Source organism: Poromitra crassiceps (genome assembly GCF_964638095.1).
Source record: "Poromitra crassiceps genome assembly, chromosome: 6".
Taxonomy (NCBI): domain Eukaryota; kingdom Metazoa; phylum Chordata; class Actinopteri; order Beryciformes; family Melamphaidae; genus Poromitra; species Poromitra crassiceps.
Genome location: NC_139627.1, coordinates 58,018,240 through 58,044,659, shown reverse-complemented (window position 1 = coordinate 58,044,659; position 26,420 = coordinate 58,018,240).

Sequence of the window (26,420 nt, the reverse complement as noted above, 5' to 3'; positions counted from 1 at the left end):
TTACATTTAGGCACTGGTAGCCACTTGGTTAGGGTTAGGGTTTGGATATGATGGGGGGGGTCTTAGAGCTAGGGTCTCCAAGGTAACCCCACAGCGTAACTTGACCTTTGCCTCACCCCGACCAGGTGTGTCCGTGTGTGTTCTATAATACAAGTACCCAGACGTACATCCAACGCACCATGTGTGTGACAGAGTGCTGATACACTATCAGTCCCGGTTCTACGGGGGTGCAAAAGCACGCATTGCACCTTTATTTTAATTGTCTGCATTCTCAGTTGAAAAGAGTGGTAATTCTTTTTTTTAATAAATGCGGCAGCTGCACACTTACTGTTTAAACTTGAATTATAATTGTTTTTCTTTGTTCTTTGATGTGAATTTATGGCTTTTTGGCACCTACATGTAACCTTTTAAGGTTGAGATAATTGTATTATCATTATATGGTCCAAATATTTCAGTAAATCACTTGAAACACTTGGAATATTCTTGCTTGGGTGGTATCATTCTACTTGAAATGATGGTAAAATGCATTATTTTTAGTAAAATAACATGTCAAATTTTTCGGGCGGCCGGCCATCTGCACCCCTTCCTATCTAGGATGCATCCCTAGTCATCTTGTTCTGGAACCGGCCCTGTACACTTTATTACGCCGTCGCAGTGAGAACAGGTTGTGAATTTATTATACAGTACTTACTTATTTTTCTTTCTTTCTTTTTCTCTTTCTTTCTTTCTTTCTTTCTTTCTTTCTTTCTTTCTTTCTTTCTTTCTTTCTTCCTTGTACAGAGACTCCAGACTGTCCTCTCCAGGGTGCTCAGAGACAGAGCACACAACAGCTTGATGAAGATGAAGATGAAGGTGAAGGTGATGGGAGATCAGCAGCAGCTCCAGTCAGTGTGTCTGTGATCATCCTGGTGATGCTGGTGCTCTTCGTCCTCATCATCATCATCTACTTCCAGGTCAGAGCATTCTATATTTACATGGTGGCAATTACTATCAGCATTATTGTACTACAGTAATGGTATGGTTCTGTGACATAACCAAAACAATAACATGTTGAAAACAAACTAACAATGTATTGAAGCTGTGTGTTTCCTGCTGGCAGACTAACAGTATATAGAGAGGCAAAGTGACCGCCTACTTCCTGCTTCAGCAGTGTACCAGAGATTTTCATCCGCCATTTATTTTCCCATGGACATTTCGTATATTTAGAAACAGGAGAGACCACATAACATTTAACTCGGATTTAAATAAATATTTTTTTATGTAATTTTTTAAGTTTTGGTCCGAGTGAAATGTTCTATGGTCTCTCCCGATTCTAAGCTGGACCGTTTGGTTTGACGAAGTAAAACTATTTTTCTAAGGATATTACGAAATATTGATGGGAAAATAAATGGCGGATAAAAATCTCTGATACAGTGCTGAAGCAGGAAGTGACGTTCACTTTGCCTCTCTATTGAAGCTCTGTTTCCTGTATTGAAGCTGTGTGTTTCCTGCTGGCAGACTCTGCAGTTCGTGCGCTGGCGGACGGAAGCTGTGAGAGTCCTGCCTGCCAGACCTCACAACATGGACGCTGCCAAAGTTCCTTATGGAAATATTGCATGAAGACTGTATCCATCACTGAAGTCACCTTAGGCTTAGGGCTCCACGCTGCTTCAACTTGGAGCCGTCACTCTAAGGAGAAGAGGTTTTGAATGGAGAGTTTTGGGTGTTTAAATGCAGTTTCAGCGTTTCATGACTATAATGATTTCAGTGAAGTTGTTTTAGAAATTATCTGAATCATTCAGATTCAGAGTCTGCATTTGACACCTGTATCACCTCAGACTGGTGTTAAATGGAAACAAAACCAAGGCCATGTTGTTTTCCAACAAAAAGAAAGTGCCATGTGTCATGCCGGTGCAGTACCCCTATTGAGACTGTGACCACCTACAAATATTTAGGCAATTTATCGCAATTGATGAAGACATTTTTTCATCATATTGATAATCTCTTAAAGAAATTAAAATTAAATTTGGGCTTCTTTTTCGGGAGCAAATCCTGTTTTTCTTCTAAGAAATGTCTTGTTGCTGCCACCTTCTCGCCTCTCCTGGATTATGGGGATGTGCTGTACGTGAATGCGTCAGCTCACTGCGTTTGCTGGACGCTGTCTCACACGGAGCCCTGAGATTCATAACCCGTTGTAAACCCCTCATACACCATTGTTCTCTATTCTTTAGTCAACTGGTCATCACTGTCCATGCACGTAACTTTACACTTTATTATAAAATCATCATCTTTATTTATAAATCCCATCCTTAGACTGCTGCCCATTCATCTGTCCACAGTAAACAGTGTAGCTTTACGCTCTCAGGGCTTCATCATGTCTCCACCCCCTCGGTCCATACAGAACTTGTAAAAAGTAAAATCAAGTTTATTTGTATAGCCCTAATTCACAAGCATGTCTCAGAGGACTTCACAGAAAATATGTCTAGCTAAATCTAGCCGACACAACAGTAGCAATTACAGTAGTAATAATAACACATTGAGCAATATGATAGAAAAAGGGGAGAGAAGAGGAGAAAGGGGGGTGGAATATGGGGGAGGAGAGAACAGGGAAAGGAGGATATGCCATGTTTTAGAATAGAACGGGTGCCGTGCTTTAGAATAGAATGGGTGCCATGCTTTAGGGTAGAATGGGTAAGAAGGCCTTCTCCTACTCTGCCCCCTCAACCTGGAACACGTTACAAGAGAAATTGAAGCTGTACAGCTCAATTTCCCTAAGACATTTGAAACGACTTTTACAAAAGCAAGAGAGAGAGCGTCTGTGGGGGTTTGCTTTGTACTTAGCGTCTGTGGGCAGTTGCTTTGTACTTAAGGTGCGTTCACACCGACCTATTAAAGTTTTTCGCTGGCGTCGAGTTTACATACAAAGTCAATGCAAATGAGCGATTGAGCGTATATTCGCCTGGGAGAAAAATCGCTGGGCGTCCGAGCGGCAGAGACAGAGCGATAGGGAGAAAATTTGCTCGTCGCTCGAGATGAAATATCCCAACTCGAGCGAAAATACGCTGGCATCAGTCGCTCAACGCTCAACGCTGATTGGCTGCCGTGTGAGAGCGAGTCAAGGATCACACTGGCTTGGAACAAACCGCTGGTTTATTGTGTGGCAACAAACCACATTGACAGCCTGACAGCTGACATGAAGTCCTACCGGTATGGAGCTCGCATTAGGAGCACGCTGATAGGCTTTAGCTTGTAAACAATGACGGTGGCTCGTAGTGGACAAATATCATGACATTGCGTAACGTTATATCCCCCACATGTCCATCATTTCGTGCGCCTGTTGATGAGCGATTTAAACAGAGCGACAGAGCGATTCCAAAGGGTTGACTTGAGCGACAGAGCGAAAAATAAATATCTCGGTGTGAACGCACCTTTAGCAGTTAAAATCTGTCGACCACTTCTACTCATCACTTTGTGAGCTGTTTCTACCTTGTCCCTGTATTAGATGTCCTGTGTGTCTGACCTGTGTGTCTCTCTGCTGCTGGCTGACCAGCTCTCCCTTGAGAATGAGACCCCGTGTCTTAACCCATTGATACCTGATGCAGCATTTGTGTGTGTATCCCTTTAAGACGGGGTTCGCGGTCTTAAAGGGACACACACACAAATGAGGGATATACACGCAAATGCTGCATCAGGTATCAATGGGTTAATGAGACTTCGCTCTTTAAATAAAGGTTAAATAAAAAATAAAAATTCATTCTCTAATGAGCAGTATAAGAAAACCAACGACAACAGACCGTCGTGTAACGTTACCGTAATAAATCGCATCTTTAGTTACTCATAAAGTTACTCACTACCCAAGTAATTTTTTCACAAGATACTTTTTCACTCTTACGCAAGTAGACGTAGGTTCCTCCTGAACACAGCTAAAGAGTCTGGAAAAGCGGACATGACATTTTATTTTATTTGCATACTTTATTTATTCATTTAATTAACCAGTTGGGTTTTTGCAACAAAATTCTGCATTTAAATGGCTATGTGTCCAAGAGTTTTCCTCCCATTGAATAGGTGTGGTGAGTTATCCTGTATCATTTCATTAGTTTCAGTGGAGAGGTGTTAGTACAGTTGGAGGCTTGTCCAAGTCGCTTGCTATGCTCCTCTTTAAAGGTACTGAGATTTAAATGTACTGGAAAATATCTGCATCGGCCTCGAATACCCCATATCAGTCAATCCCTGATATGCAACATGTCTTTAAAACTGACTGTGCATCACAGTTTCATAGTGAGTGTATCATTCATTATTACTTTGTGTCTGTATGTTTTGTTGGTACATTGTTTTAACAAATATTCATGTTTGATATTATTTCTTTTCTGTCAACATGTTACAATAAAGCGTATATATTTGGAGATGTAGTATTGAATACATTCATACAAAACAAAACTAAGCTAAACACCAACAGTTTACCTGAGTTGAAGGAATCCATTGGAAGATCTTAGTAAAAGTTACAGACATTCACACATGGAGAACGATTCCCATCTCAACATGTCTCCCATATGGAAACAAAATATATTTTACATTATTTATTTTTGCCACAATGCATTTCAAATACATTTAGAATAGATGGGATCTTCAAAATACATTTTGAAAATGCATTTGATGCCATGCAAATCTTTTTATTTCTGTCTCTAAAATGTATTCTTACCTAAAATGCATTTGATCAAAATATATGCCGGTTACCCCGGCATGCAGATATGTGCAATATTTGAGGGAATTGTGCCTTTGATGATAAAAGCATGAGCATTGGCACAATGTTAGAGCATGACCTAAAGATAATTTTTACAACATGTTAGCAACTAAATACATATATCTGGCATTCAGGGAACGAAATTATAGTAGAACCAAATTTAATATTGGTGGAGTTATACACTAACTAGCACCACCTGGGTGCAATAGCGCCTGCACGCTGATTGGCCGCACTCGGCTATATAATCTACTCTCAGGTCTGATTTCCAGCGTGCAGACATATGTTGTCGTGTGAGACTGAAGTAGACATGTAGGACAGAGAAGGAAAAAGCATAGCCATAGCCTACTTACTTAGAGTAGAGAGCTGGTCGTGAGCGGTCCCTCTCGGCACTGGCGCCGGAACAAGGGGGACATGGGGACATTTTGTCCCCCTTAAAATTTGGTCCCCCTAAAAAAAAAAAAAAAAAAAAAAAATTAATCTGAGGGGGCAACTGCCCCTGACGCTTAGAGCCCACTTTACACTGTTTACACAGCCTGTGATGCTTGTTAAAGCCGTGATCGTTGTGGGATTATTACACCTGAGACAGACAGACCCAGGTATCAAGTTACAGAGAGCCCACTTTACACTGTTCACACAGCCTGTGACACTTGTTAAAGCCGTGATCATTGTGGGATTATTACACCTGAGAGACAGACAGACCTGGACTCTGTACTGCACTCACTGTCATTGGCTGCTGCTATAATCGTATACGGTTATTGTTATTTTATTTTTGTGTTGAGATGACAAGTTTTGCACTGTGTTTCGAAGTGATAATAATAATAATAATAATAAGTTCAGTGTTTCTGCCTGTGTTGCTGTCTGTTGTAGTGTAATTATAAAATGACCTAAAGGGAGAGCAGGTCACCAAGTGAGTGAGAAAAGGAAAAATACTGAATAATTATATCACTACAGTATAATCCTAATGTTAACTCATTCATGGCCAAAGACGTCTTTGACGTGTTATCAGGAATAGCCCTCCCAGCCAATGACGTGTTTGACGTGTTTTTGTTTTTATTAGTACAGCGCGTAGTTCAAACACTTCCCCAGCCTGTGACATAGTTTCAGGTCCCTGCCTCAAAGGCAAGCCGACAACACGCGATCAAACACATACCGCAGCTGTTGTTTTGAAATTAGCAGGAGGAAAAACGGAGAAACGCGCTTCCTTGTAGAGAGGAGAAACGCCATTGAAACGCCCCTCGGCGCGCTGCACTGCTCGCCTTGCTGCAGGGCGAACCTGGATTGTTCGCAGCAGTCAAACCCGTGACGAACATGATCGGTCCGGTTCCAGCGCCTGGTCCCAAAGCCAAGCCCGACCCGTTCCTGTGTCGCAGCATTCGTCCCAGCCCGAATGAGAGGAGGAAAACGATGCGAGGCAGAGGAGGCTAGACGCTGATCTCAGACCAGATGGGTGTTCCCCTCCTATGCTAATTTGCGGGGCGATCAATAGTGTTCCCTTGGAAGGAGGTGCGATGGACAGAACTCTCTCTCTCTCTCTCTCTGTGTGTGTGTGTGTGTGTGTGTGTGTGTGTGTGTGTGTCTGTCTGTCTGTCTGTCTGTCTGTCTGTCTGTCTGTCTGTCTGTGTGTCTGTCTGCACACTCACTCACACTGAGTAAACTGTATTGTTGAATGTAAAGCACTTCATGTATATATATATATATATATATATATATATATATATATATATATATATATATTTTTTTTTTGTCATTTGTGTCATAACAAATTATATTTACATGTCTGATGTCAATACAGTTAAAAATAAAAGAATTGAGAGCGAGTTCTGCCTGAGATTGTGTGCTGTACAAAAATGCCATTTTCTGCAATTTCTTTTCTCAGAGAGACCTTTTTGGTGAAAACAGGGTGTATATAAATGGCTATAAGTAGAGTACAGAACATGCTAAAAGCTCACTTTTTTTTCCCTGGTGAACCCAGAGACGTACATCTTCATTTTGAGGTATTGCAAATCACTCTGGTGCTAATAGATAATTTACTGTGGGTCTTGAAAGATGACCAACAATTATGAAAATCTTTGGCCTGTGCTAAATATTGGCAGTCCTAAACTGGCCATGAATGAGTTAATTTAAAATTAGATATTCATCTAAATATGGCTAAAAATCATCCAAACGTCCATAAAAACGTCAATTTTTCGTCGCCGCCGAAAAAAACGGCGCCCTTTGGCGCCGGGAAAAAAACATAAAAAAAAAAAAAAAACATATATATATATATATATATATATATATATATATATATTTTTTTTTAAATTGTGTCCCCCTTATTGCAAACTCGTTCCGGCGCCACTGCCTCTCAGGGAGAGTGGCATGTATGTGCCCTCAGGGGTACCCTACATTAACATTACCCATGGATGTATTAAAATAACTGGATAGGGGACTTGCCACGCCCACCCATGTATTCGGACGGAGGTTGCTCACTGGCGCATGAAGCCATCATGGGGGGTTTTTCTTCCTGGTTTTACTTCCTGACCATGCGGCCCAAGGCGAAGTGCGCATTTGTGCCACATAAATAAAGATGGACGCCATTTGAGGTCCCGTTTAGTGAAGCCGCTGCATGTCAGATCGCCGCCCTGATGGCTGAATCCAGTATTAGGTCCCAAGGCCCGCCCCCCCATGTTAGTGGATGGGAAAATCACAACCGAAATATTAACAGTAAACGTCAGGTAATTTTTTTCCAAAGGTGGTTTGTATCATTTTAGATAGCCATTATCATGCTAATGCCTGTGCAAGTGGTCATTTTTCTGATCAGTTTGTTTTTAAGTAGTTATTTGACATATGAAAAGGGATAAAAATGGATGATTGACAGCTGTGGCAGCCAGTCTCAAGCCGTCATTGGCTGGACAGGCTCTTCACATTATAGAACTAGCGTTAGTTTGACATAGACAGGACACAGTGCTGCTTTGTGCTTTCATGTAACGCTGCCTGGAGGTCTGGGTGGCTCTGCTGGGTGTGTGGGGCCAGGACAGAGGCTCTTAGCACGGGTAGTGGCTCCCTGGAGGTCGGGGTGGCTCATGGGGTGGCTGTGCCTACCAGACATATCAATGGAGCGCAATAAAAAGAACATTGTTTTGAGAAAGGTGCGCGAGGAATTAACGTTGGTTGGGGACTGAAGTAAGTTCCGAAAATATGTGTGTTTTATAAGTTACTCCAGCGTTTTTAACATAGCAATAGCATTAGCCGCTTTCGCTAGTCGGCTGTTTTTCATTATTTATCGGCTTAATATTACTAACTTAACAACCGATAACGATAGCTGGAATAACACAATAATATACACATATTTTCAGAACTTACCAGGTTGTCCAACTGCCAGGAAATGGGTTTTATAACATTAACTCCCGTCCCGGGTCAGATGGGGCCTATCGTGCGTTCCTTTATCGCAAAAGAACTGGGATGTGGAGGCTAAATGACGTCACATCCGTTTTGTTAGCATTCCATTTGCAGAAAAGTTGAGCTGGGAAGTTCACTGTTCACTGGTCAGATCCACTAGCTAGCCAGGCTAGCCATTGTTAGCAATAGCAGTTGATAACAAGGCATTTCTTTTCATTTTGCGCATACAAACACTCAGGGCCGCCGCACCCTATACGCAGAATACGCAGACTGCGTAGGGCATCATGTGACTGAGGGCACCAATTTTTTTTTTTTTTTTTTTTGGTGCCCTCAGTCAGGCCACTCACTGAACAGCAGGACAGGCGCCGCCTACTGGTTTACTAGTGGTTTTATTACTTTATTCAGGGTTAAAGTGGGTGCATCTCATTGTAAAATTGGACTCGGCCCAAATTGGGCTGCAAACGGACCAAATTGGGCTTCAAACGGCCCAAATCTGGCTTCAACCGGCCCAAATCTGGCTTCAACTGGCCCAAATCTGGATTCAAACGACCCAAATCGGGCTTCAAACGGCCCAAATCTGGCTTCAAACAGCCCAAATCGGGCTTCAAACGGCCCAAATCGGGCTTCAAACGGCCCAAATTGGGCTTCAAACAGCCCAAATTTTTCGGCGCCGCCCTTCGGACGCCGGCACGCACGTCGGCCCATATCGGCCTGGCCTGCTTGGTATCTAATGCCCGGCCTGAATTATGATCCCAGTCCGCCCCTGCTTGCATGTACAGTTTAACATTTGCTTGTTTGCTGACATGTACAGTAATTCTAACAATTGTTTGTTTGCCACATGTAATGTAATGTGAGATACACTAGTATGGTTCATAATTAATGATTTTGCAGTCTTTCGTTTGACAGTTATTGAAAGTTTTGCGGGGGGGGGGGGCATTACAAAACAATTACGCTTAGGGCACCCAAATGGCCAGCAGTGGCCCTGCAAACACTGCAGCCTCATGTCCACACAGATAGAAAGAGGGCCGTGCTGTGTGTACAGCTGATTTAATGAGACACAAACAAGACAGAAGTGCTAAATAGCATTTATACGATTATAACTACTGTTGTTGCGCGGATCAGCCATCTTGGATTTTTTACGTCGGGGCTGCTGAGGCTCCTACGAGTTTGGAATGGGAAATACCAGCTCTAGTGACGTCACGTCCCAGCTCATGAACTTTGAACCGGTAAGATTACCAGTTCCCAGTTATAAAGGAATGCACGACTAGTACGCAAGCACCAGCCATGAGCGAATTGCTAACGGGTTAGCCGTTAGCGTCACATAAACAGAGGTTTTATTTTTGGTATTAAAGCAACAAACGTTTTTATATGGATATCTCAGAGAAATGCTTTGACTGTGGGGATGTTCGTTCTTCACAAGCTCCTTTCTTAGCTGTTGTAAGGATATAGTTAACAGAGACGAGACTATAGGCAGCTAGGCTAACGTTACCACTGAGCTATATTAAATGGAACATTACAGGCTGCGCTACCCACACTATACCAGTAAACAACGTAGCGTAAAGCGTCAAGGTTAGATTTGTAAAACCAACATTTGCTCCAAAAGGAATTAAATCATAAAGTTAATCAAAATGCCACGGAAACATTAGGCTAGCCTAATCAACACAGCAGTGCCTCGGATAATCCCCCCAGTGAGGCTGAGGGTGAGTGAGTGAGGCCTGCCTCCACTTCTGGTCCGGGCTGAGAGCGCTGAGAGAACTTATACTATACATTATACTATACTATACTATACTATACTATACTATACATTATACTCTACATTAGAAAGGTCAGAGGGTCGGGAAGCTCTCAGAGGTTCTAACTCAACGGAGGTACTGTGCAGACTCTGGTTCACTGATTTTCGCTTCAAATACACATACAGGGAGGAGATAGGGACATCTCTCCATTCATATATCTCAGTGGTGTGCCATGACGTATTCCATGACGTCTCCCACCCCTCCCACCCATGGATGTAGATGTAGATGAAGAAAATACACCCGTATACGGCTCTTATGCACTTTCCCTCTGCAGCTCTGAATTTACTTGGGGTAACCCCCACTATATTCTTGTGTGCAACATTACCTTTCTTTTCAATATGATATGCAGTAATTATTTTATTTTCATCTAAAAGTTGTGAACGTTTTTTTATGACTCTGATCACTGATCACTGATCAGTGATCAGTGGGACAAAAATAGCTGTTGTATTTTATAGGGATGATTGATTTATGATGATGATATCACAGTGGGATTTAGGACATCACAGTGGGACAGAGAAACAAACAGAGCCCCAGCTCCCATCACACATCAGTGGGACAAAAATAGCTGGTGTATTTTACTAGGAATGATTGATTTATGATGATGATGTCACAGTGGGATTTAGGACATCACTGATGATGTCACAGTGGGATTTATGACATCACAGATTATTTCACAGTGGGATTTATGACATCACAGTGGGACAGAGAAACAGAGCTCCCATCACAGATCAGTGGGACAAAAATAGCTGGTGTGGGTAGGTGGATATCATGCAGTCAATTACATTTATATTTGATCTTATCTTATGTCTATATTTTTAGGGTGCCTTGACTGCCTTCTGCTGACCAGGGGGATCCAGAGCCAGCTGATGAAGAACCAGGCCCTCCCTGGAAGTGTGATGTGTGCACTGTGGACCTGTGTCTGTGGCCAGACAGGAACTGTTTCAAGGAATACCACCAAGGAAAAGGCCAGAACACATCTGGAAATTAGGAAAGACAATACAAAGGCCAGGGAGCTCACAGACTTTGTTGGACATTGTAAATAGTTTGTATAGTTCAAATTTTCAGTTTCCAAAAAAAAAAAAAAAGTTTCAATTTCAGTGTACATGTACATGTGTACCTGTAAATGTGAAATCACAGTTTGTGCAAAAGAAGGCACAAAAAGCGATTTTGCCTGATGAGGAAAAAGAAGCAGAATAACCCCTTTCCAGAAGCATGGGGGGCAAACACTTTACTGACAGTTGGATAACAAGTTCATTTTCCAATTCAAATTGTGTAAATCTTATATCTGTGGAAGTAGGCTATATTGCTTTCTATACTAAAAGCCTGTCAAATCCAATTCCGTTTTTTGTTTTTCTTCCCTCTAAACTGTTATTACACACTCAAGACATACTGTGAAATGTAAATAACTCCAGATAATGGAAGTTGAACTGATTCTGAAAAAAGGGGCAAAAGCACTTACTCCAAAAACATTTTCTGACTCTTTTACAGCCAAAACAACTAAATATTTCCAGGCGGACTTTATCAGGCTTAGCTATAGTGTCATCACCTGTGCATCTACTTATGTTGTTTCCATGCTCCGTTGCCCTTGTGGTCTCGCTTATGTAGGCAAGACGACGAGACAATTAAAGCTGAGAATTAGTGAACACAAGAGCACGATACGCAGTAATGACAGAAATGACCCTGTTTCGGTCCATTTTAATGATATGAGACATGACATATCTACACTTCGTTTCTATGGTCTAGATAGAAGAACTAAGGGTGCCACCTAGAGGTGGTGACATGGATCTGCTTTTGAAAAGAAGAGAAGTTTATTGGATTTTCACTTTGCAGACTTTTACCACTTTAATGTGATGACCTGACAGTAATAGATAGATTTACACGACAGTAGCAGCTATATTTTCCCCTTCTTCTTTTTATTTACTTTTGATCAAGCAGTAGCTCACAGTCGTTGCATTGTATTACGCGAGGCGCGAGCCAACAGGACTTTCCACAACAGAGTTGAGAGCGGGTGGTGCGCGCGGAGACTGAAATCTCCGCAAACACTGGGATACTGCAACGTCTCGGCTGCACGCGGTTACAGACGGCATGGATGTGCAAGTAAGTTAATTAAGTTCAAGTTATCCGGGTCTTCTAGTAAATCCGGCGTGCAAATGGTCCACCAAGCAGCGCTATTTTTTCGTATTAATATGTTTCATGCTGCATAGCCTGTCATTTTTCCAAATAAAAACGGCGACCTTAAACTCTCACATTTTTAAACTGAATTTGGCCTGTGAATCCACGGCTGACAGGGAGCTCATTTTTGAAGCTAGAGTGATAATCTTTATACCATAATGAAAGTAGAAGAAATAAGGAATCTATGGGACCAAGCATGTCAACCTAGCATGTCGGGAAGGGGGTAAATAACGCTGTAGCTGATAGTCACTCCCCCTGTCTTTATGACAGCTACTGTCAACAGTAGGCTACAGTAGCAGAGTGGTTTTGTTTGATTTATTCATCAAACCTTTTACTGACAAACTAACTGTAAATGGCTTACTTTATTTTGAGGTGCATTGCATTGCTCAGCCAGAAATTATTCCCAGATCAACTCTGTTTCTCCTGGGCCTAAAATGCACCAGATGACAGCTGTTTAATCCATCTAATTTGTTTGTTTAAATAATGCAATTGTTTAATTAATGTGCAACAATTCACCAGCTTCTCACAACAGTTGTAGCCTATAAGCAAGTGGTGTTCAAAGGGGGGTCCCCAGCAAAAAGGGGGGATAATCTATTTTCACTATAATTCCATCCATAATTAACACAATGTAAGCTAGTGTAGAAGTGAGTAACTAAGCTAATAATAACCATAACAGCACAAATAATTGACAAAATAAATATACAGTATTTACTCTGAGAAATGAAATGATGAGAAAAGGAACAATTATTGATGGTTAAAACTGAATAATGACATCACAACAGTCTAATCCTAATGCTAAATTAAACTGAGATATTCTTAAAACTGCAAAAGAAAAGAAAAAAACTTGCTTGCTTTCAAGCTCAGGAGGTACATACATACTTACACACAACTGTATAACTCATGTGTCTGTCCTGTGTCTGACTATATGCTTCTGGTGTTTGGGGTTTCTGTGAACATACAAGCTGTAACACTGTGCATCACAGAGCCATCTAGGAGTTCATAAATTCACCTCAGTTCTGGCCATTAGTGGAGATATGGGTTGGGAATCCCCAAGCATCAGACACAGAGTTCAAATCCTTCGACTATAGAATAGACTTGTGAGAATGTCTGACCAAAGACTCACTAAGAAGATATTTAATTGGGACACTGCCCATACAGTAGTATCAAGCGCAAATTTAGCATTTGCGCTCGTTTAACGCGTGCACAATGCAAATTGGGGGTGGGCACAAGCACATGCCTGTTATAATTGTACTGGGCATAGGCGTGCCACATGCCAAAGCAGGCGTTTCAGCGCTAAAATGTGGGGATAGATGGCATTATCCTATCGTCAGCAGCGCACAATTACTTTGGGCTAAGAGCTTTGAATAGGACCTCTTACGCGCTAAATACCTCGCTGCGCTGGATCCCGCACCATAATCGCAGCGCAGCGCAGAAACGTCATTACGCACGGACGTGCCACCCCAGTACATCAAATCCTGCCGCTAAAATTGGGTAACCAGCAGATTATTCGGTGAGGCAATCAACTATAATTCACTGAGAAACTTTGATCACATTGCAAAGAAGGGTTATGGTAAATTAATTGAGAAAACTTGTAGATTGTAGCCTACTTGCAATAGGCTACTCACCTTCACCTGCTATAACCCGGAGGGTCGTTGGCATCACAGCCGATCTGGCACAAGCCTCGGCACGAGTCGAGTTTTAATTGAGTCCACTGTAAATCCTCAAATCTTTTCTTTTGTCTCTGCCGTTTACCTGCTGGAAAACACGTTTCTATTGTCCCACCCCAGTCAACAAAATAACCAGAATTGCATCAAAACTCAATGTTTTTAATGGTGTCGTTATGAGATAGGGATAATAACAGTCAATAGGCCTACACCTATCCAAATTACGCATGGGAAGAATTACAGCATGCTATTACTGCAGCAAGACGGGAATCGGGTTTGATTGATGTAACGCCCAGGCATTGCCAGGCCACACCTGTGAATAATTCTGGTGGTTAGCACCGCCCAAATCCCGTTTGCGCCGTGCATAAATTATTTGGCACGCCTCTAATCTGCGTTTGCGCCCGTTGTTGTGACGAGTTATGCTTCCCCGCACCACCATGCATCACCACCATATTTTGGGGCTGTATTAACTTAAAAACAGGGAAGTCACGTCTACCCAAACAATTATATCATTTTTAAACAGTTATGTTTCTGTATAAATCATTACAATAATGTTCCCGTTAGGTGGGGATGCGTTTTGCTGCTATCTGGCGGGGGTGCAAAACTCAGTATAACACCTGGACAGCGGACTGCAATCTTCTCTGCTTTAAGGCCAAAAACGGGTCCCAGATATTTGAGAACCTTTTAACACATTCACTGCCAGCCTTTTTTTTTTTTACTGTAGGTAGCTTTTGCCAGAGGGTTTTTTTGAGGATTCTGGCTCATTTTACAAGAGCCAAGGATAATTTTCTGCTTGGAGTTTGTCAACACAAAGTTCACAAAAGTACTAATAGAATGTGTGCTTTCTCTGTCTAAAAGAGTTAGTTTGTAGAGTTAGTAGTTATGTAGATATTAGCCGTTGAGTACAGCATGGTTTCAGCGTCTGAGACAAAAAGCTGAGATAATCGCAGTTTTGTGAAATTCAATATCAAACAGTCACTTTAACCATTTATTTTTGGCATCAGTGAGACATCAGACATAAACAATATAGTTCTGAACAGTAATTTCCTCCATAGCAGCACCCGCACCCCCTCTCCTTACAACTCCTCCCTCCGTGGGCGTGTCTGGTGGATTTCAGCAGCGTTTGTCAGTCACAAGCCAGTCTCTCCTGCCTGTCTGAGCAGTGAGCAGCAGCCTCCCTCTCTGGCGGCCCCTCGTCGGCGAGCGTGGATGTGGCTTAATCCGTTCTTGGATTTTCGGTTGAGAGCTTTGACGAAGCCTTGTGTGACTCTAGGCTTTATGCTGCGCGCTTCAAAGTGTGCTTTCCACCCAGTCCACCTTTGGAACCCCCCACCGCCGTGGCCCGTGTGAAAGGTTTTCGCCTACAGTATGAGAATGAGGCTCGTTCGCTTCTGGGTCCTCGGTTGAGCTCAGCTGGAATGCGTGCGTTTCTGGCCAAACAACACTCAATAGTCTGAGCACTGTCGCCACTCAGTGGGTCGGCGGAATGGATTGCACACGCCCGGCGGCTCTAACAGTATAATAGAAGATGCAAAAGGGCCAGATCAACGATCCACCGTCAAAAAAAAAAAAACGATTTTTTTGACGTATCAATACGTCGCTGGCAGTCAACGGTTGGATTCTGCTTGACGTATCCATACGTCGTTGGCAATGAACGTGTTAAGCACATTGTTCTCAGGGACCTGAGTCAGTGAGTCTATTCTAACAGACCAGGAGTGTGTCTGGTCACACAGCAGCTGCATGGTATGAGTCAGTGAGTCTATTCTGACAGACCAGGAGTGTGCCTGGTCACACAGCAGCTGCATGGTATGAGTCAGTGAGTCTATTCTGACAGACCAGGAGTGTGTCTGGTCACACAGCAGCTGCATGGTATGAGTCAGTGAGTCTATTCTAACAGACCAGGAGTGTGTCTGGTCACACAGCAGCTGCATGGTATGAGTCAGTGAGTCTATTCTAACAGACCAGGAGTGTGTCTGGTCACACAGCAGCTGCATGGTATGAGTCAGTGAGTCTATTCTAACAGACCAGGAGTGTGTCTGGTCACACAGCAGCTGCATGGTATGAGTCAGTGAGTCTATTCTGACAGACCAGGAGTGTGTCTGGTCACACAGCAGCTGCATGGTATGAGTCAGTGAGTCTATTCTAACAGACCAGGAGTGTGTCTGGTCACACAGCAGCTGCATGGTATGAGTCAGTGAGTCTATTCTAACAGACCAGGAGTGTGTCTGGTCACACAGCAGCTGCATGGTATGAGTCAGTGAGTCTATTCTGACAGACCAGGAGTGTGGCTGGTCACACAGCAGCTGCATGGTATGAGTCAGTGAGTCTATTCTAACAGACCAGGAGTGTGGCTGGTCACACAGCAGCTGCATGGTATGAGTCAGTGAGTCTATTCTGACAGACCAGGAGTGTGGCTGGTCACACAGCAGCTGCATGGTATGAGTCAGTGAGTCTATTCTGACAGACCAGGAGTGTGCCTGGTCACACAGCAGCTGCATGGTATGAGTCAGTGAGTCTATTCTGACAGACCAGGAGTGTGTCTGGTCACACAGCAGCTGCATGGTATGAGTCAGTGAGTCTATTCTAACAGACCAGGAGTGTGTCTGGTCACACAGCAGCTGCATGGTATGAGTCAGTGAGTCTATTCTAACAGACCAGGAGTGTGGCTGGTCACACAGCAGCTGCATTGGCTCCGACCATGTCAGAGCGGCTTCCGCTCCCTCCTCCCTTTGTGTCAATGCTAACTAGCTAGCAAGCTAACGGCAGAAAGCTGCACGCTAGCTCGTTGCGTTGCTACACGCTGAAAATGGCAAGTTGGATTGTTGGAAACTATTTTCCAAGGGCACCGACGCTAAGCGCCGCCCATCTCAATTCCACAATGGAGACCTGCGCCGCCAGACTCCTCACGGATGCTGGCCAGCGAGACTAAGCTGTGTGTAATGGCTCTGGCTCACTGTATATAGGCCTAAAAGTCCCTCTATGATGTTACCAGTATCAAATCTGTGCACATGGTTTACTAATCCATGGATTAGTAAACCATGTGCACAGATTTATAAATTGTAATAAAACTGTGCACACTAGTTTACCATATTGTTTTTGTACCAGCTGCGACCCCTGGGAGGCTCCACAGTTCTCCTTATTGCACTATGTTTATAGGTTAATAATGCTGCTGTGTTGAATATTCACTCACTCAGTGCAGACAATGGACTAGTGGACTAGTTTGATAGAGAAATAGTGAAATAACGGTTGTGATGGTGCAGTGTGCCCCCCCCCCCCCCCCCGGTATCTCTCTTTTTTCACCATACATGAGTTTGCTAACCTTGCTTGCAAGATGGATAACCTCGCGAGATCAAAAGAGATTCTCTCGACGTATCCATCTTGTCATGCACAGGCAGTTAAGATGATTGGTCGAGCCATGCCGGCCCGACGAATCAGCGGCAGCCGTAGGCGGGCTCAGGCTCGTCTGGGCAAGTAGTGGGTACATGGTCTTTGTAGTTCTTTTCACTCGTCAACATGGCTGCCGCCGCGGAAGTGACAGGCAGTCTGAATGAAATTGAATGTAAGGTTCCCAATTCTATGTATTAAATTCTAAAAAACGACCCTCAACATTTGGGAAGGCTAAGCCACACAACTAGTTCGTTATAATCTAACTAAATGCTTCGAAGGTGACTTTACGACCGTGAGGACGGTGAGGACTCAATCAATGATAGACAGACACCTTCCTCCGGTCGCAAACGTGACGTCAGAGGCATGGCGATCTGATTGGTTGAAGTTAACACGCACCAGCGGTGATAGACAGATGGGTCATCCAATCACCTGCCAAGTAGCTTGGAAAAAGTGCCCGCCTCCGTCAGCGGGTCTGGTTACTTCATTCCCAGATCGACTGGTTTAGTGAAACTATGTGGAGCTATATCGTCCATCTGGCAGTGTCAGGTTATGAGTTTGCATCCCTGAATCAAATCTCCAGCTCTTGTGTGTCTCTCATTCACTCATTATTTTAATGCTGCTGTACTGTTTATATTTTCTAACATATATATTGTTTTACATAGTAATAAATAATATAGTATAATATGTCATTTTGTTACGCCTTTCGTTCCACCAGTGGAGGTAGTAACAGCGCTGAATCAACGTCTGTCTGAAAAGGTGTGAGCCGACGAGCCAGGAAGCATTTCATTCATAAAAAAAGAAACAAACTGAGATTCACATTACTACCAGAAATAAGAATCAGAATCACTTTTATTGCCACAATATGCAAGATCACATAGGAGGAATTTGTCTTAGTGTCATTATGCAGTGTAGATCACATAGGAGGAATTTGTTTTAGTGTCAGTATGCAGTGTAGATCACATAGGAGGAATTTGTCTTAGTGTCAGTATGCAGTGTAGATCACATAGGAGGAATTTGTCTTAGTGTCATTATGCAGTGTAGATCACATAGGAGGAATTTGTCTTAGTGTCAGTATGCAGTGTAGATCACATAGGAGGAATTTGTCTTAGTGTCAGTATGCAGTGTAGATCACATAGGAGGAATTTGTCTTAGTGTCAGTATGCAGTGTAGATTACATAGGAGGAATTTGTCTTAGTGTCAGTATGCAGTGTAGATTACATAGGAGGAATTTGTCTTAGTGTCAGTATGCAGTGTAGATCACATAGGAGGAATTTGTCTTAGTGTCATTATGCAGTGTAGATCACATAGGAGGAATTTGTCTTAGTGTCAGTATGCAGTGTAGATTACATAGGAGGGATTTGTCTTAGTGTCAGTATGCAGTGTAGATTACATAGGAGGAATTTGTCTTAGTGTCAGTATGCAGTGTAGATCACATAGGAGGAATTTGTCTTAGTGTCAGTATGCAGTGTAGATTACATAGGAGGAATTTGTCTTAGTGTCAGTATGCAGTGTAGATCACATAGGAGGGATTTGTCTTAGTGTCAGTATGCAGTGTAGATTACATAGGAGGAATTTGTCTTAGTGTCAGTATGCAGTGTAGATCACATAGGAGGAATTTGTCTTAGTGTCAGTATGCAGTGTAGATCACATAGGAGGAATTTGTCTTAGTGTCAGTATGCAGTGTAGATCACATAGGAGGAATTTGTCTTAGTGTCAGTATGCAGTGTAGATCACATAGGAGGAATTTGTCTTAGTGTCAGTATGCAGTGTAGATCACATAGGAGGAATTTGTCTTAGTGTCAGTATGCAGCATAGATTACATAGGAGGAATTTGTCTTAGTGTCAGTATGCAGTGTAGATTACATAGGAGGAATTTGTCTTAGTGTCAGTATGCAGCATAGATTACATAGGAGGAAGTTGTCTTAGTGTCAGTATGCAGTGTAGATCACATAGGAGGAATTTGTCTTAGTGTCAGTATGCAGTGTAGATCACATAGGAGGAATTTGTCTTAGTGTCAGTATGCAGTGTAGATCACATAGGAGGAATTTGTCTTAGTGTCAGTATGCAGTGTAGATCACATAGGAGGAATTTGTCTTAGTGTCAGTATGCAGTGTAGATCACATAGGAGGAATTTGTCTTAGTGTCAGTATGCAGTGTAGATTACATAGGAGGAATTTGTCTTAGTGTCAGTATGCAGTGTAGATCACATAGGAGGAATTTGTCTTAGTGTCATGCAGTGTAGATCACATAGGAGGAATTAGTCTTAGTGTCAGTATGCAGTGTAGATTACATAGGAGGAATTTGTCTTAGTGTCAGTATGCAGCATAGATTACATAGGAGGAAGTTGTCTTAGTGTCAGTATGCAGTGTAGATTACATAGGAGGAATTTGTCTTAGTGTCAGTATGCAGTGTAGATCACATAGGAGGAAGTTGTCTTAGTGTCAGTATGCAGTGTAGATCACATAGGAGGAATTTGTCTTAGTGTCAGTATGCAGTGTAGATTACATAGGAGGAATTTGTCTTAGTGTCAGTATGCAGTGTAGATTACATAGGAGGAATTTGTCTTAGTGTCAGTATGCAGTGTAGATCACATAGGAGGAATTTGTCTTAGTGTCATTATGCAGTGTAGATTACATAGGAGGAATTTGTCTTAGTGTCAGTATGCAGTGTAGATCACATAGGAGGAAGTTGTCTTAGTGTCAGTATGCAGTGTAGATCACATAGGAGGAATTTGTCTTAGTGTCAGTATGCAGTGTAGATTACATAGGAGGAATTTGTCTTAGTGTCAGTATGCAGTGTAGATTACATAGGAGGAATTTGTCTTAGTGTCAGTATGCAGTGTAGATCACATAGGAGGAATTTGTCTTAGTGTCAGTATGCAGTGTAGATCACATAGGAGGAATTTGTCTTAGTGTCAGTATGCAGTGTAGATTACATAGGAGGAATTTGTCTTAGTGTCAGTATGCAGTGTAGATCACATAGGAGGAATTTGTCTTAGTGTCAGTATGCAGTGTAGATTACATAGGAGGAATTTGTCTTAGTGTCAGTATGCAGTGTAGATCACATAGGAGGAATTTGTCTTAGTGTCATTATGCAGTGTAGATCACATAGGAGGAATTTGTCTTAGTGTCAGTATGCAGTGTAGATCACATAGGAGGAATTTGTCTTAGTGTCATTATGCAGTGTAGATTACATAGGAGGAATTTGTCTTAGTGTCAGTATGCAGTGTAGATCACATAGGAGGAATTTGTCTTAGTGTCAGTATGCAGTGTAGATCACATAGGAGGAATTTGTCTTAGTGTCATTATGCAGTGTAGATCACATAGGAGGAATGTGTCTTAGTGTCAGTATGCAGCATAGATCACATAGGAGGAATGTGTCTTAGTGTCAGTATGCAGTGTAGATTACATAGGAGGAATGTGTCTTAGTGTCAGTATGCAGTGTAGATCACATAGGAGGAATTTGTCTTAGTGTCAGTATGCAGTGTAGATCACATAGGAGGAATTTGTCTTAGTGTCAGTATGCAGTGTAGATCACATAGGAGGAATTTGTCTTAGTGTCAGTATGCAGTGTAGATTACATAGGAGGAATTTGTCTTAGTGTCAGTATGCAGTGTAGATCACATAGGAGGAATGTGTCTTAGTGTCAGTATGCAGTGTAGATCACATAGGAGGAATTTGTCTTAGTGTCAGTGTGGTGGCTTCTTAACAAACCGTCGGTGTCGGGCCAGGACCTCGAATGTCACTTTTTTCACTTTCTTACTTTTTGTCATAAATCAGTGCCATTGTAGTAGGGTCATCTGTGGCACTTCCGTGACCGTGGAGAGCGAAGGTCCGTTTCTCAATGGATTTGTCATCTAGGAGGGTTAATAATCAAATTTAGCCGGGGTGTATTTTTAAAAAAGGCGGGGAAAATATTTGAGAGACCAAAATCCAAAATGGCTGCTGTGGAAATGAACCTTTTAATGCTTTGACCTACAATGATGCACAATACATGGTTTCAGAGCTTATTCTGGTCAAGGAATACATATTTGGTGTTTATATAATGATTTGACCTATTTTTGACCTTCAAATCCAAGATGGCTGCCAATTTTGAGGCAGTTTTTTCAAAATCGTCATAGAGCCTTCATATTAGGCTTGAATGACAGGTCTTCTCATGATGAGTTGAATAATATACAGTATAAGTACACAGAAGTAATCTCTTAGGTCAATAAAGTCAATGTTTGTGTGTAAACAACAGTTGCTGATTTGCGGTTTCCCATTAAATAGGGTAGGCTACTGAGAATATGGTGTCCAGTTCATCCCATCACATTTTCATAATGAACCAAAAACAATTTTGCACTATAGCCTAACATAAAATAATATTCTGTATGCAAAGCTAGCAAGGTTAGTTGCTTGAGCTGAATTTAAAGGTCAACTCAAAACAAACAATGAAATTAACTTTGAAATTAAAACTGAATCCTAGGCTACTAAATTTCATCAGCACACAGTAAAGGAAACTTGTCTTTGAACTCAGCTGACTGTCTAGTCCTAATCCCTGTTGTGCAATGTCCCTTTTCAGTGAAGTTTTAGTTTTTGTTAAGAGTATGGACTTTTAATCTTGACCTTGTTGGTAGGCAACGGCCCTTTTTCAGTCAAGCATTTTCAGATTAGCTCAGTCAGTCTGTGAAGCAGTCAGTGTCAGCACTTGCGCGAGCTCGCTTTTTCTCTAACTAATGTTAACATTACACACTTTAAGAGACTTTGTTTGAGGATATCAACGTTATTCACTAGTCTAAAGATAGTTCTACCATCAAGAACATATAAAACAAAAGCAAAAACAATTTTTATTTGCAGAAGTCATCATTGATATTTGGTGTTAGCTAACGTTAGGTAACGTTATTATTTTTAGCTAAAGTTAATGTTATCTGTCTCCACACTTCTGTCAACTGACATATGCATTTGCTTTTGAAAATAAACAGCCTGGCTTGCTTAAGCATAACTGAAGATTAAATAGAAATATAACATGACGAATGCATGTACCGATTGGTTGCCCCATCTTCCCAGGAGGTGGTGGTGTAAACATCATCAAATTGATCAAGTCCTGACCAGTCTTGGGCTTTTAATTGTAAGCTGTCCCATTTGCCTTGATTTATTGTATCGGTGGGCTTGCAAGGCTTGTCACATTTTAGGACACATTCATAGGACATTGTGTGCTTTGTCTTTCATTGGGAGGGAAATCAACTCGCTATTATATTACTGTTATATTATATTGCTGTTATACGCTGTTTATTTTCAAAAGCAAATGCATATGTCAGTTGACAGAATTGTGGAGACAGATAACATTAACTTTAGCTAAAAATAATAACGTTACCTAACGTTAGCTAACACCAAATATCAATGATGACTTCTGCAAATAAAAATTGTTTTTGCTTTTGTTTTATATGTTCTTGATGGTAGAACTATCTTTAGACTAGTGAATAACGTTGATAACCTCAAACAAAGTTTTCTTTTTCATATATTCCTTCAGCGTTCACATCGTCCCAGGTGGGAATTGAACCCACGACCTTCGAGCTGTGAGGCGATAGTGCTTACCACTACACCACCGTACCTCCTTTTACATCCTCAAACAAAGTGTCTTAAAGTGTGTAATGTTAACATTAGTTAGAGAAAAAGCGAGCTCGCGCAAGTGCTGACACTGACTGCTTCACAGACTGACTGAGCTAATCTGAAAATGCTTGACTGAAAAAGGGCCGTTGCCTACCAACAAGGTCAAGATTAAAAGTCCATACTCTTAACAAAAACTAAAACCTCACTGAAAAGGGACATTGCACAACAGGGATTAGGACTAGACAGTCAGCTGAGTTCAAAGACAAGTTTCCTTTACTGTGTGCTGATGAAATTTAATAGCCTAGGATTCAGTTTTAATTTCAAAGTTAATTTCATTGTTTGTTTTGAGTTGACCTTTAAATTCAGCTCAAGCAACTAACCTTGCTAGCTTTGCATACAGAATATTATTTTATGTTAGGCTATAGTGCAAAATTGTTTTTGGTTCATTATGAAAATGTGATGGGATGAACTGGACACCATATTCTCAGTAGCCTACCCTATTTAATGGGAAACCGCAAATCAGCAACTGTTGTTTACACACAAACATTGACTTTAATGACCTCAGAGATTACTTCTGTGTACTTATACTGTATATTATTCAACTCATCATGAGAAGACCTGTCATTCAAGCCTAATATGAAGGCTCTATGACGATTTTGAAAAAACTGCCTTTTAGAGCTCAAAATTGGCAGCCATCTTGTATTTGAAGGTCAAAAATAAGTCAAATCATTATATAAACACCAAATATGTATTCCTTGACCAGAATAAGCTCTGAAACCATGTATTGTGCATCATTGTAGGTCAAACCATTAAAAAGTTCATTTCCACGGCAGACATTTTGGATTTTGGTCTCTCAAATATTTTCCCCGCCTTTTTTAAAAATACACCCCGGCTAAATTTGTTTATTAACCCTCCTAGATGACAAATCCATTGAGAAACGGACCTTCGCTCTCCACGGTCACGGAAGTGCCACAGATGACCCTACTATTGGTCACCCTTCACGTCTCTGTGTGGTTTTTAACAAATGCAACCAATGGAAAAGCATTAAAACGAGCTTGTGAGTAAATCTCGTAACGCCATTCGCCCTCAATCTGTCAGTCAAACCTCGAAATCCCCCCCCTACCTCCGTGTGTACCCCCCCACGCAGGACACTAAACCTGGAAAAGACACACGGCAGACGCGCTGTGTATTTCTCATATCGTTTTGACTCATCCTGGCTTCCTCTGACGTTAATATATCAATCAAATGTTTTCCAGTTATTCCTAGGCTGCAAACTTGTTTTAACATGCAAATCGGAGTGCTTTCTGACGAGAATAAAGTAACGTTAACGTTACGTTATGTCAGACTATTTCTCACCCCATGCGAAAGCCCCAAATCGGCCATGAGAGGCGAGGGGCAATCCTGCTGCTCCTGCGCGCGCGCCCGCGGCCTGGAGCTTGGGGGCTCGTGCATGAGGATGCGGCTGCCTCCCGCTTGACTGGCCATGAGAAAGCGCTTCCAAGTCGGACTGATAATATAAACAACATCATTTGAGCTTATCCAGGTCAGATATTTATAAAGTAATGACACATTCAGCGGGAAACTAACTATAATTAAGACATGTGCCAACTTTGACGACATTTGGTTCAGTAGTTTAAGAGCAAACAGGTTTTTTTTACTTCCTGAAAAGTTTCTGTTTTGGAGATTCGAGGTCCTGGAACGACAGCAGCGAAACATTAGTTCAATAGCCACTTGCCTTTGACGGGGTTGTGGGTTCTGACTCGCATCCAAACAATTAGGTACAGAGGTCCTTGTTAAAGTTGCTTCAAATCATATTTATTTGCAGTTCAAGCGTGCAGCAAAACATTCATAAATGTACTATTTCCAAACAAAAAATGATCACAAAGAACTTGGTATTTTGCGGTCAAAAAACTGTACCGCTCCCCGTCTCACCATCAGCACACACCTGTCTGTCCAACACACCTGCAATCACTTCACATAACATATATTGGCTTAGCTGTCTGCAATACATTTGAAAGGACAGCAGGGGGAGATCCTTTTACGGCTCCCCAATTCATTGGCCATTAGACCCAATAGTAAATAAACCAAATCAGACAGACTTTAGACAAATAATTCAAACCCAATATAACACCCAATAGAACAATGAATCATAATCATCAAACAAGAATAATATAATAATTTGAATAATTAAATAGAGAAATTGGAAACTGGCTCTAACAGTCAGTATACAGTGTAGATCACATAGGAGGAATTTGTCTTAGTGTCAGTATGCAGCGTAGTCTCTCTCCCTCTTTCTCTCCCTCTCCCTCCCTCTCTTTCTAGCTCTCATTTTTGTGTGATAAAATCTTTTCTTTTATTATCACTTGTCTTGAAACAGGTAACAATGAAAAAACAGTCAATAGACAACAATGTGTAACATTCATTAAGTCAAAGAAAACATTGAAGGTCACAAAAGGAAGGAAAAACAACCACAACGAAAAAAAGACAAACATAACAAACAAACCCTCAAATTAAACTGAGATTAAAACAAAACTGCCCCCCCCCCCTATAAGGCAATCATTCTCAAAGGCCTTTGAGATTCAAAGCAAGTGTTTTCCAACTAACCCGGGCTGTAGATTGCTGTAAGTTCACTATATCAAAATACATTATTGACTGGTTTGCACCATGTACCCAGGCTGTAAGTTCACTACATCTAAATACATTAGAAGCCAGGCTCTGCAGCTCAGACAGTGAGGAGCTTTCCATCACGTAGCAATCACTTTCTTCACAGCTGTAAACCAGGCTAATCTCTTACTATCTCTCTCTCTCTTTCTCTCTCTCTACCTCTTTCTATCTCTCTTTCACTCTCTTTCCCTCTTTCTATCTCTTTCACTCTCTCTCTCTCTCTCTCTCTCTCTCTCTCTCTCTCCCTCTCTCTCTCTCTCCCCTCCAAGCCTCAGGGAGAGGCTCTCTATTGGTGTCAGCTGAGACTGGGGGCAGGGAGGAGGAGAGGGGGAGAGTCTGGGGATGTTTGGGGAGTTGGAGGGGAGGGTCCACCTGTAGGCGGCAGTAACCAAGGTCAGGAACATCAGGGCTCTCCAGGAGGTCAGGGAGCATCAGTGGCAGGAGATGCTGGGTGAGCAGAGCATGGCAGGCTTTAGATGGAGGCTGCTTTATAAGAGGTCAGGGGACCTACAGTGGAGGATCCTGCATGGGGCCTATAGCAACGAACACACGGGTGACTAAGATGGACTTGAGTGTGGGGGTGGGATGTCCTTTTTGTCATCTGCCTGAATCTGTTTAACATGTATTTGTGCGATGTCATCGTGTTGCACCTGTTTTGAAGGTTTTGACCACTTTGTTCAGGAGGTTGAGGGAAACTTTGTTTATTTTGGGACCAAAATATGCTTTTAGCAAGAGGGCCAAACGTGTGTTGATCAACTTGTTGTTGGGTCAGGCAGAACTGTCTTTGTGTCTGACAAGGAGAAACAAGATGCAGGGGAGCAGGCTCGCTATGTTCAGGGGGTCTCTGCTCGCGCCTTAGGGCAGAACTGGCATACTACTCTTTGGTCAATGATGTTCCGGGGTTTCAAAATGTGTGGTGCCTGCAGGGGGCAGTGTGCACTGTTGATGAGGGAGAGCTGTCTATCTCATTCTAAATGTAAAGATTCTATAAGGAGGTTTGTTCTGTGTGGGGTTGTTATTTTGTATGCTCCATCATGTTGTTTGGATGTATGGC